The sequence below is a fragment of the Hevea brasiliensis genome, chromosome 8 (assembly GCF_030052815.1).
Source record: "Hevea brasiliensis isolate MT/VB/25A 57/8 chromosome 8, ASM3005281v1, whole genome shotgun sequence".
Taxonomy (NCBI): domain Eukaryota; kingdom Viridiplantae; phylum Streptophyta; class Magnoliopsida; order Malpighiales; family Euphorbiaceae; genus Hevea; species Hevea brasiliensis.
The window spans coordinates 98,203,921-98,213,975 of NC_079500.1; the positions used below are offsets into that span (position 1 = coordinate 98,203,921).

Genomic DNA, 10,055 nt, shown 5'->3' on the forward strand with positions numbered 1-10,055 from the left:
AACATAAGAAAAGAAATTTATGGCATCCGGCAGTACAATGGAGAGAGTTTATATGAGTATTGGGAGTGATTTAAGAAGCTGTGTGCAAGTTGTCCCTATCATTAAATAAGTGAGTAGCTTTTGATTCAGTATTTCTATGAGGGACTTCTAATAATGGACCGCAGTATGATAGATGCTGCTAGTGGAGGAGCTTTGGTTAACAAGACACCAGATGAGGTAAGAAGGCTGATTGCTAACATAGCAGCAAACTCTTAGCAGTTTGGAATGAGAATGGATCACACACCTAAGAAGGTTAATGAGGTAAGTACATCTAAACTTGAGAAACTGATTTCTAATTTAACTTCTTTGGTGAGGTAATCGGCTGTAGGGAACATGCAAATGGTTAAGGCATGTGGAATTTGTTCGGGTTCAGGTCATGCTATTGACATGTGTCCTGCATTATAAGAGGATGAATCAATACAACATGCTAATGCAGTAGGAAATTATGGATAGCCACAATGCAAGTATGATCCCTTTTCTAATACTTATAGTCCAGGATGGCGAGCTCATCCCAGTTTGAGTTATGGGAATCAACCAGTACAAAACCGATACCAACAGCAAAGACCACAAGTGAATCAACCACCTCTGCCTCCCTCAAATCAAGGTATGTCACTTGATGAATGTTAAGGCTTTGGCTAGAAATACACAACAGTTTCAATAGGAGACAAAAAATAGCATTCAAAACATAGAGAGGTAGATTGGTCAGTTAGCTTCATCTGTGAGTAAGCTTGAAGCTCAAGGTTCTGGAAAGCTTCCATCACAAATTGTCATGAATCCCAGAGAAAATGTGAGTGCTATAGTGTTGCGGAGTGGGAAAGAAGTTGATAATCAGACTCCACATGAGCCAATGAAAAAGAAGAAGCAAGGAGCAAAAGAGTCTAAAGTTCCTAAAGTTGAGGTAAATACTAAACCTAAACTGAATAAGGTTAATAATTATGTTCTTCCTCCATTACTATGCAGGTTGGATAAGACTAAGAAAGAAGAACAAAAGAAAGAAATTTTGGAGACTTTCAGGAAGGTAGAGGTTAACATACCTTTACTTGATGCGATCAAACAAATTGCCAGGTATGCTAAATTCCTTAAGGAATTATGCACCACAAAGCTCAAGTTGAGGAATAATGAGAAGATTAGTGTGGAGGAAAATGTGTCGGCATTAATTCAAAGAAAATTACCCCCTAAGTGTAAGGATCCAGGTTCATTTTCTATTCCCTGTAGAATGGGTGATTCTAAATTTGAACCTACAATGGCAGATTTAGGAGCATATATTAATATCAAGTCATATTCAGTTTTCCAGACTTTGAATTTGGGTCCTTTGAAAGAAACCAGTGTCATTATTCAGTTGGCTGATCGTTCTAATGCTTACCCATTGGGAGTAGTTTAGGATGTGTTGGTGCAGTTTGGAGAATTGATTTTTCCTACAGATTTTTACATTCTGGATATGGAGGATAGTATTCCCACATTAAAGTCAGCTTTGATTTTGTTTAGAAGACCTTTCCTAAAAACTGCCAAGATAAAAATTGATGTGGATGATGGTACTTTAACTATGGAGAGATTGTTAAATTTAATATCTTTGATGCCATGAAGTACCTACTGATGATCATTCTGTATTTTCTATTAATGTTGTTGATACATTTGTGCAAGATGTTTTTGAGTTAGGCATGGAGGATGAGTTAGAAGTGGTGATTAGTCAAGGAATTCAAGAAGTCAGTACCAATCAGCCATTAAGTGTAGAGGTTCAAGATGTAGTAATGGCATTGCAATCATTACCTCCTATTCCAAAAAGGTATGGAGTGTCAAAGATTGACTTACCTGTATCTCACACAAAATTATTACCTTCTGTTGTGCAGGCACCAGTTCTTGAACTCAAGCCTTTACTTGAGCATTTGAAGTATGTTTACTTGGGAGACAATGAGACACTCCCAGTTATCATCTCAAGTAATTTGACAAAGATTCAAGAAGAAAGATTAACTAGGGTTCTGAGGGTACACAAGGAAGCAATTGGATGGACAATAGTTGACATTAAAGGTATAAGTCCATCAGTGTGCATGCACAGGATTTTACTGGAAGATGATGCTAAACCAAGTAGAGAAGCTCAAAGGAGGTTAAACCCACAGATGATGGAGGTTGTGAAGAAGGAGATTTTAAAGCTACTGGATGCAGGAGTTATTTACCCAATTTCAGATAGTAAATGGGTAAGTCCAGTCTAAGTAGTGCCAAAAAAAATCAGGAGTCACTGTGGTAGCAAATCAAGATAATGAGCTTGTTCCAACAAGGATTTAGAGTGGATGGCGAATGTGCATAGACTACCGTAAGCTGAATTCAACAATAAGGAAGGACCACTTCCCACTACCATTCATTGATCAGATGCTTGAGCGGTTAGCAAGTAAGTCTTATTTCTGCTTTCTTGATGGCTTTTCTGGATATAATCAAATTGTGATTGCACTAGAGGATCAAGAGAAGACTACCTTCACTTACCCTTTTAGAACTTTTGCTTTTAGAAGGATGCCCTTTGGGCTTTGTAATGCACCTGCCACATTTCAGAGATGCATGATGAGCATATTTTTAGATTACATTGATAATTGCATTGAGGTGTTCATGGATGATTTTACCGTGTATGGTGATTCATTTAATTCATGTTTACATCATTTGACTTCTGTTCTTGAGAGATGTATTGAGAAAAATCTTGTTTTGAATTATGAGAAGTGTCATTTTATGGTGGAACAGGGGATTGTTTTGGGTCATGCTGTCTCTAATAGGGGTATTGAGGTGGATAAGTCTAAAATTGATTTAATTGTGAACTTACCCTACTCCACAACTATGAGAGAAGTATGCTCTTTTCTTGGTCATGCAGGTTTCTATCGCAGGTTCATTAAGGATTTCTCTAAGATAGCATTGCCAAGGAGGCTTTTGACAAGTTGAAATCTATATTGACATCGCCCCCTATTATCCAGGCTCCTGATTGGACTATACCTTTTGAAATTATGTGTGATGCGAGTAATTATGCAGTGGGAGCAGTTTTAGGGTAGCATATTTGGAAGCTCTTTCATGTGATTTATTATGCATCCAGAACACTCAATTCAGCTCATCGCAATTATTCTACAACCAAAAAAGAGCTTTTGGCTATAGTTTTTGCTTTAGATAAATTTCGGTCATATTTGCTTGGTTCTAAAATAATTGTCTTTTCTGATCATGCAGCGTTGAAGTCTCTTAGCAAAGAAGGAAGCAAAATCAAGGTTGATTAGATGGATCCTTCTACTGCAAGAATTTGATCTTCAAATCAAAGATAAGAAAGGAGCTGAGAACCTGGTAGCAGATCATTTGAGCAGGTTAGTGACACAAGAAGAGCTAGTTCCTTTGTAGGAACTTTTTCCTGATGAGCAGTTATTTAAATTGCAAAGTATGATCCCTTGGTATGCTGATTTGGTGAATTATTTGATTACTAAGATTGTGCCTTTTGATTTGAGTAGAGTTAAGAAAGAGAAATTGAAAAGTGAGGCTATGTATTATGTGTGGGATGATTCGTATTTGTGAAAATTTTGTTCTGATCAAATTATTAGGAGATGTGTTCATGATAATGAGATTCAATCTATTCTTGCTTTTTGTCATGCCTATGCATGTGGAGGTCATTTTGGACCCAAGAGAACAAGTAGAAAAATATTAGACTGTGGTTTTTACTGGCCCACTATATTTCGTGATTCATATTTGATTTGCAAAAATTGTGAACAATGTCAAAGAACAAGAAGTTTAACCCATAGGAATGAGATGATTCAAAATCCAATACTTGTTTGTGAGGTTTTTGATGTGTGGGGTATTGATTTTATGGGTCCATTTCCTTCTTTTTTTGGCTTTATTTATATATTACTTGCTGTTGATTATGTTTCGAAATGGGTGGAAGCCAAAGCCACCAGGACTAATGATTCTAAAGCTGTTGTAGGTTTTATCAAGTCAAACATTTTTAGCAAGTTTGGAGTTCCTAGAGCTTTGATAAGTGACTAGGGCAAGCATTTTTGTAATAGTACTGTTGAGGCATTATTAAGGAGATATGGTGTTTTCTATAGAGTATCTATAACTTATCATCCTCAAACAAGTAGGCAAGTAAAGGTGTCTAATAGAGAGATCAAGTCTATTTTGGAAAAAATAGTGAAGCCAAATAGAAAAGATTGGAGCCTTAGACTTGATGATGCTTTATGGGCTTACAGGACTGCTTATAAGACACCCATAGGCATGTCTTCCTACGGATTGGTATTTGGTAAGTTGTGTCACCTTTTTGCTGAGTTAGAACATAAAGCTTATTATGCAATTAGACATTGTAATTTGGATTTGGATACTGCTGGTGTAGAAAGAAAATTACAATTATAGGAATTAGAGGAAATTCGACTTGAGGCTTATGAGAACTCTAAGATCTATAAAGAAAAAACCAAGGCATTCCATGACAAACTAATTCTAAGGAAGCAGTTTGGGGTTGGGCAAAAAGTTTTATTGTATAATTATAGATTGAAGCTGATGCCTGGTAAGTTACATACTTATTGGATTGGACGCTTTATTGTTACTAATGTGTTTCCTTATGGTGCAGTTAAAATTCGAAGTTTAGGAATTAACAAAGTGTTCAAGGTCAACAGTTATAGACTCAAGCCATCCATTTTATGAGGGGTTTCAGGAACAATCACTGGAGGAGCTCAAATTGAGTAACCCAATTTATGTTGATTAAGGAGCTTTGCTATGTCGAGCTAACGACGATAAACAAAAGCGCTTCTTGGGAGGCAACCCATGGGTGGCTTGTTAGCCACAACCAGATTTGTTTTCTTTCCCTTATCTTATTTTATTTTCTAGCATTTTTTTCCTTTTCTTTTGCATTTGGGCTTTACATTGGGGACAATGTAAGTTTTAAGTGTGGGGGAGGAGAAATTTGTTGATGTTCTCATAAGCTTGATTCATGATTCTATATTAACTCTCGGAGAGAAGTGTTTTGTCCTTAAAATGACTTTTCTATTTTAGGTTGAATTTTTGAGATTTTAGGTAAGATAATAGTAACTTTAATGATGGATTTTCCCTCTTCTCTATACCATAGAGTAATTTTTTTTTCTGCATAAATCATTTAGGCTTGATTTAATGGTGAAATGATTAGTTATGTGTGCTTTAAACTAGTGTCATGCATATTTCAGAACTTTGTTTAATCTATCAAGGCACTTTATAATATGTAGATGCATAAATTAGGGGAAATAAAATGCTGAACTTGAAAATTGCTCTGCTATTTTAGTTAAGCAAAGTAACCAGGGGTCTTCATGAACCCCAGGTCGATTCTCAAGCCAAAAGTTAGCTAGGATATAAATAAGGTACTTTTCTGAAGATGATGGTTAAAATAGAAAAAAAAATAAAAAAAAAAATAAAAAAGTAACTGTGATGAGAGAAAAGTACCAATTTCAAATATATATAAAAAAAGCCTTTTCTATCTCCCCTAAGATTTGCAAAGAGCTATAATTGTTGTGCTTTAATAAATTAGCCTTATTTTTTGGTGTGTATTGATTTAAAATTTTATGGAACTTTAATTGTGTAAGCTTAATTGATTTCAAGCCTTTTGTATTATGTTGGAGAATTGTTGATACATTGGTATGGTGTTGATGGAATTTGTTGTGACGGTTATTACCTTATTTGACTATTCTTTCAAACTTTTAATCTTTTGTTAGAGAATATTGTGGTAGGGTGAAGTTAAGTGAACTTCTAAGTGGAGTTGATTGAGAGTTTAAGTCATGCTTGAGGACAAGCATGGAATAAGTGTGGGGGAATTTGATAAGTGCATAATTTATTAATTTTACTCCCATCACATTTAGTGTTTCTAGTGTGTTTTTATGCCTAATTCAGTTGATTAAAGTATAATTATCAATTTGACATATTTTTAGAGAGTTGTTGGAATAACTGTGTTAAATGGAGAAATTTTCAGCATGTGCATTAATTTAACATTTGCTATATTTTTCAGTGTTTCTAAAGTTATAAGCCTCCAAATCTAATGCTATTTAATTCATTGAAAAGCTAAGTCAGAGCACTACAAATCACAAAGAGGGACCAAAGCCCAAATTAGTTTCCAAGTTTGTCAAAATGAGTTATAGATCTATTACAAAAACCCACACTTGATGTGTCACGACCAGTCTTAGGATTTATCTTATATCTAGAGCTCCAAAGGTCCAAATGAATTAAACCCAGACCCAATTGAACCTTAAGAGCCACCTCTACAATTAGGGGTGAGCATTCGGTTCAAACCGAACCGAACCGAACCGAATTAAATTATAAAAATTGAACCGTAAATTTTAGAAATCGAACCGAACTGAAATGGGTGAAAAATTGAATCAAACCGAACCGCTCTATTTCAGTTCGATTCGATTTAAACCGATCGGTTTGATTTTTTATTAATTTTTTAATTTAGACTTGATTTTTAAGTTATTTGGTCTAATTTTAACTTTGGTTTGAACCTAATAACCATTAATCAATGAAATTAAACAATTAATATATATAAAATTAAATATAATTCATAAATTTTCCATAAAAATAAATCAATTCAAAAATTAATTCGGTTCGATTTAGTTTGATTTGACTATATAAATTACTATTCGGTTCGGTTTAACTGATTTTTTTCTCTTCAAAATCGAATCGAACCAAAATAACCGAAATTTTTATAATATAAAACTAAACCGAACCGATTTAATTTTAAAATCGAACCGATTGAACCGAATTGATTCGGTTCGGTTCGATTTTTCTGTTTGAACCGAATTCTGCTCAGCCCTATCTACAATTTCTATGTAGGGCTGAAAGTGAGATAAAGCCATTTTAATTGTCAAAAACGACAATGAAATCGTCATTATGGGCTGGATATTCTGTCAGAATCAGTATCGATTTTTGGCCCATAACTTAGGCTGTAGACTTACGATTTGAGCAAATGAGTACCCGTTGGAAAGCTAAGAAGTAGGGCTACAACTTTCCTGAAGGAGTCAGAGACAGAAACACAAGGGAAGTGGCTAAAAATTGGCCATGATTGTAGAGCAGAAAATCTATCTTTTTTTAATTTCAAAAATTTTTCAAGTTTGGTTCTTATTTTTGGGATTAGGTTTTTTATTATAAAGACCATCTTTGGCAGCAGCTTCGACACATCCATCCATTTAGTAGCCTCGACATCTTCAACACCTTCATTCTCCATTCTCATTCAACAGCCTCGACATCTTCAACACCTTCATTCTCCATTCACGTTCATAGTTTTAGATTTCTCCATTTTATTTTTCTTTTGTAAGCCATGAACATGAGTGGCTAAGTTTTAAAATTCAGTTTAAGAGATTCTAATCCTTATGCATAATTTGTGATACCAGTTTCTTAATTTAAATTATGTCTTTTTGAATATTTATTGTTTCCCAATTTTTTTATTTTTTATCAATTGAATGATTTTCCAAAAAGGCCTATTAGTTAATTGTTTGATGTGATCAATTGCTAGTTCATCTTCATAATCCATAATTGTTGTGTAAGATTGAATGTGAGTAGCAATTAGGTTTTATTAATTATGATCCAAGTTTTTGATAATAACCTAAGGAAACAATAAGGTGAATTAAATGATTTATGCTTTATAAATCATTGTTCAGCTTAATTACTTCATGTTCTTAAAGTAGTTATTAATCTGATGAGGATTGCTTAATATCAATTCAGTTAATAATTAGAGTTAACAAGAGTGCTGGGCTCGAATTGAAAAGTTAGGGGTTTTACCTTGTTGTTTGGTAATTCTACGTTAAGTAGTCAATAAGAGATAATTGTATTTCTTTTGTCTATGATTGAGTCATGCATTGGAATGCGAATTACCTTGGACTGAAGTTTGTTTAAATTGAGAGTTTCATATTTAAATTTAGTTCTTTAATTTCTGAAATTGATTTCTTCTGATTTAGTGTTACAACCTGATAAGTGCATAATTTATTAATTTTACTCCCATCACATTTAGTGTTTCTAGTGTGTTTTTATGCCTAATTTAGTTGATTAAAGTATAATTATCATTTAGGCATATTTTTAGATAGTTGTTGGAATAATTGTGTTAAATGGATAAATTTTCAGCATGTGCATTAATTTGACATTTACTGTATTTTCTAGGTGTTTCTAAAGTTGTGGGTCTCTGAATTGGGTGCTATTTAATTCATTGAAAAGCTAAGTCAGAGCACTATAAATGACAAAGAGGGACCAAAGCCCAAATCAGTCTCCAAGGTTGACAAAATGAGCTATAGATCTATTGCAAAAGCCTAGACTCTATGTGTCACGACCAGTTTTAGTATTTATTCTGTATCTAGAGCTCCGGAGGTCCAAATGAAGCAAACCCAAGCCCAATTGAACCTTGAGATCCACCTCTACAATTTCTGTGAAGAGATGGAAGCAAGATAAGGCCATTTTAATTGTCAAAAATGGCAATGAAGTCCTCATTATGGGTTGGATATTCTGTCAGAACTAGTCTCAGTTTTTGGGCCATAACTTGGGCTGCAGACCTTGAATTTGGGCAAGTGAGTACCCGTTGGAAAGCTAAGAAATAGAGCTACAACTTTCCTAGAGAAGGCAGAGGTAGATTCGAAAGGAAAGTGGCTGAAAAACTGCCGTGATTGCAGAGCAGAAAATCTATCTTTTGAATTTCAAAACTTTTCCAAGTTTGGCTCTTATCTTTGGGATTAGGTTTTTTTATTACAAAGACCATCTTTGGGCAGCAGCCGACATAGAACCATTTAGACCTTCAAATACTATAGAAGACCTTCATTCTCCATTCTCTTTTTATATTTCTTCTTTATTTTTCTTCACTTTTCTGTAAGCTATGAATATGAGTGGCTAAGTTCTAAATTCAGTTCAAGGGATTCTAGTTCTATTACATGATTTGTGAGATCGGGTTCTTAATTTAAATTATGTCTTTTTGAATATCTATTTGTTTCCTAATTTTATTGTTTTTTATCTATTGAATGATTTGCTAAAAAGGCCTATTAGTTAATTGTTTGATTTGATCAATTGCTAATTCATCTTCATAATCTGTACTTATTGTGTAAGATTGAATGTGAGTAGCAATTAGGTTTTATTGATTATGATCCAAGTTTTTGATAATAACCTAAGGAAACAATAGGATGAATTAAATGGTTTATGCTTTATAAATCATTGTTCAGCTTAACTACTTCCTGTTTTTAAAGCAGTTATTAATTTAATGAGGATTGCTTAATACCAATTCAGTTAATAATTAGATTCAACAAGAGTGTTGGGCTCGAATTGATGAGTATAGGGAAGTTAGGGGTTTTACCTCGTTGTTTAGTAAATCTACGTTAATTATTCAATAACAGATAATTGTATTTCTTTTGTCTATGATCGAGTCATGCATTGGAATGCGAATTACCTTGGACTGAAGTTTGTTTAATTTTAGAGATTCATATTTAAATTTAGTTCTTTAATTTCTGAACGTGATTTCATTCTTCTGATTTAGTGTTACAACCCCCCCCCCCCTCCACCTTTTCTTTTCCTATTACACAAGTGCACGAAAATTAATAATTGAGTCTCTAGGGTTTGACCTGGATTACCACTCGCTACAGAAAATATTTCATTACTGATAATTTCAGTTAATTTAATTTTTGTTGGATTCGATAACCATCAAGAAATTTTGGCGCTGTTGTCGGGGACTGAAGCTTATTGGATTTCGTGTTTTTAGTGTTAGGATATTTTGTTATTAACTTTATTTGTGAGTTGTTACTGTTTTCAGGTTTTCGAAAAAAATTACGGTGTTACTATTCATCAACAAATTTTTTATTGAATTCGGAGGGCGCTTTATACTTTTTTTGAAGGAAACGACGTTCTGATGAAGACTAATTAATCCATAGGATTTATTGGCCCCACCCTTTTGGGGCTAAATTCCATCGTTTTCTAGGATTTTGAGGCATTTTTCTGTTTTTATTTTGATTTCTTTTTATTTATAACAAAAACTTCTCAATCTGGTGACTTGCTCTTTGATCCAGAAGTAGAAAAAATAGCTAAAC

The 10,055-nt window shown here is 34.0% G+C and overlaps 1 non-coding gene across 1 annotated transcript; it reads right to left on the reverse strand.

Moving 5' to 3' along the window:
• Positions 1–107, reverse strand: LOC131182578 (small nucleolar RNA R71). The gene has a single exon (XR_009150842.1). It is a non-coding gene; the product is annotated as a small nucleolar RNA R71 (small nucleolar RNA).
• Positions 108–10,055: the final 9,948 nt, after the last annotated feature.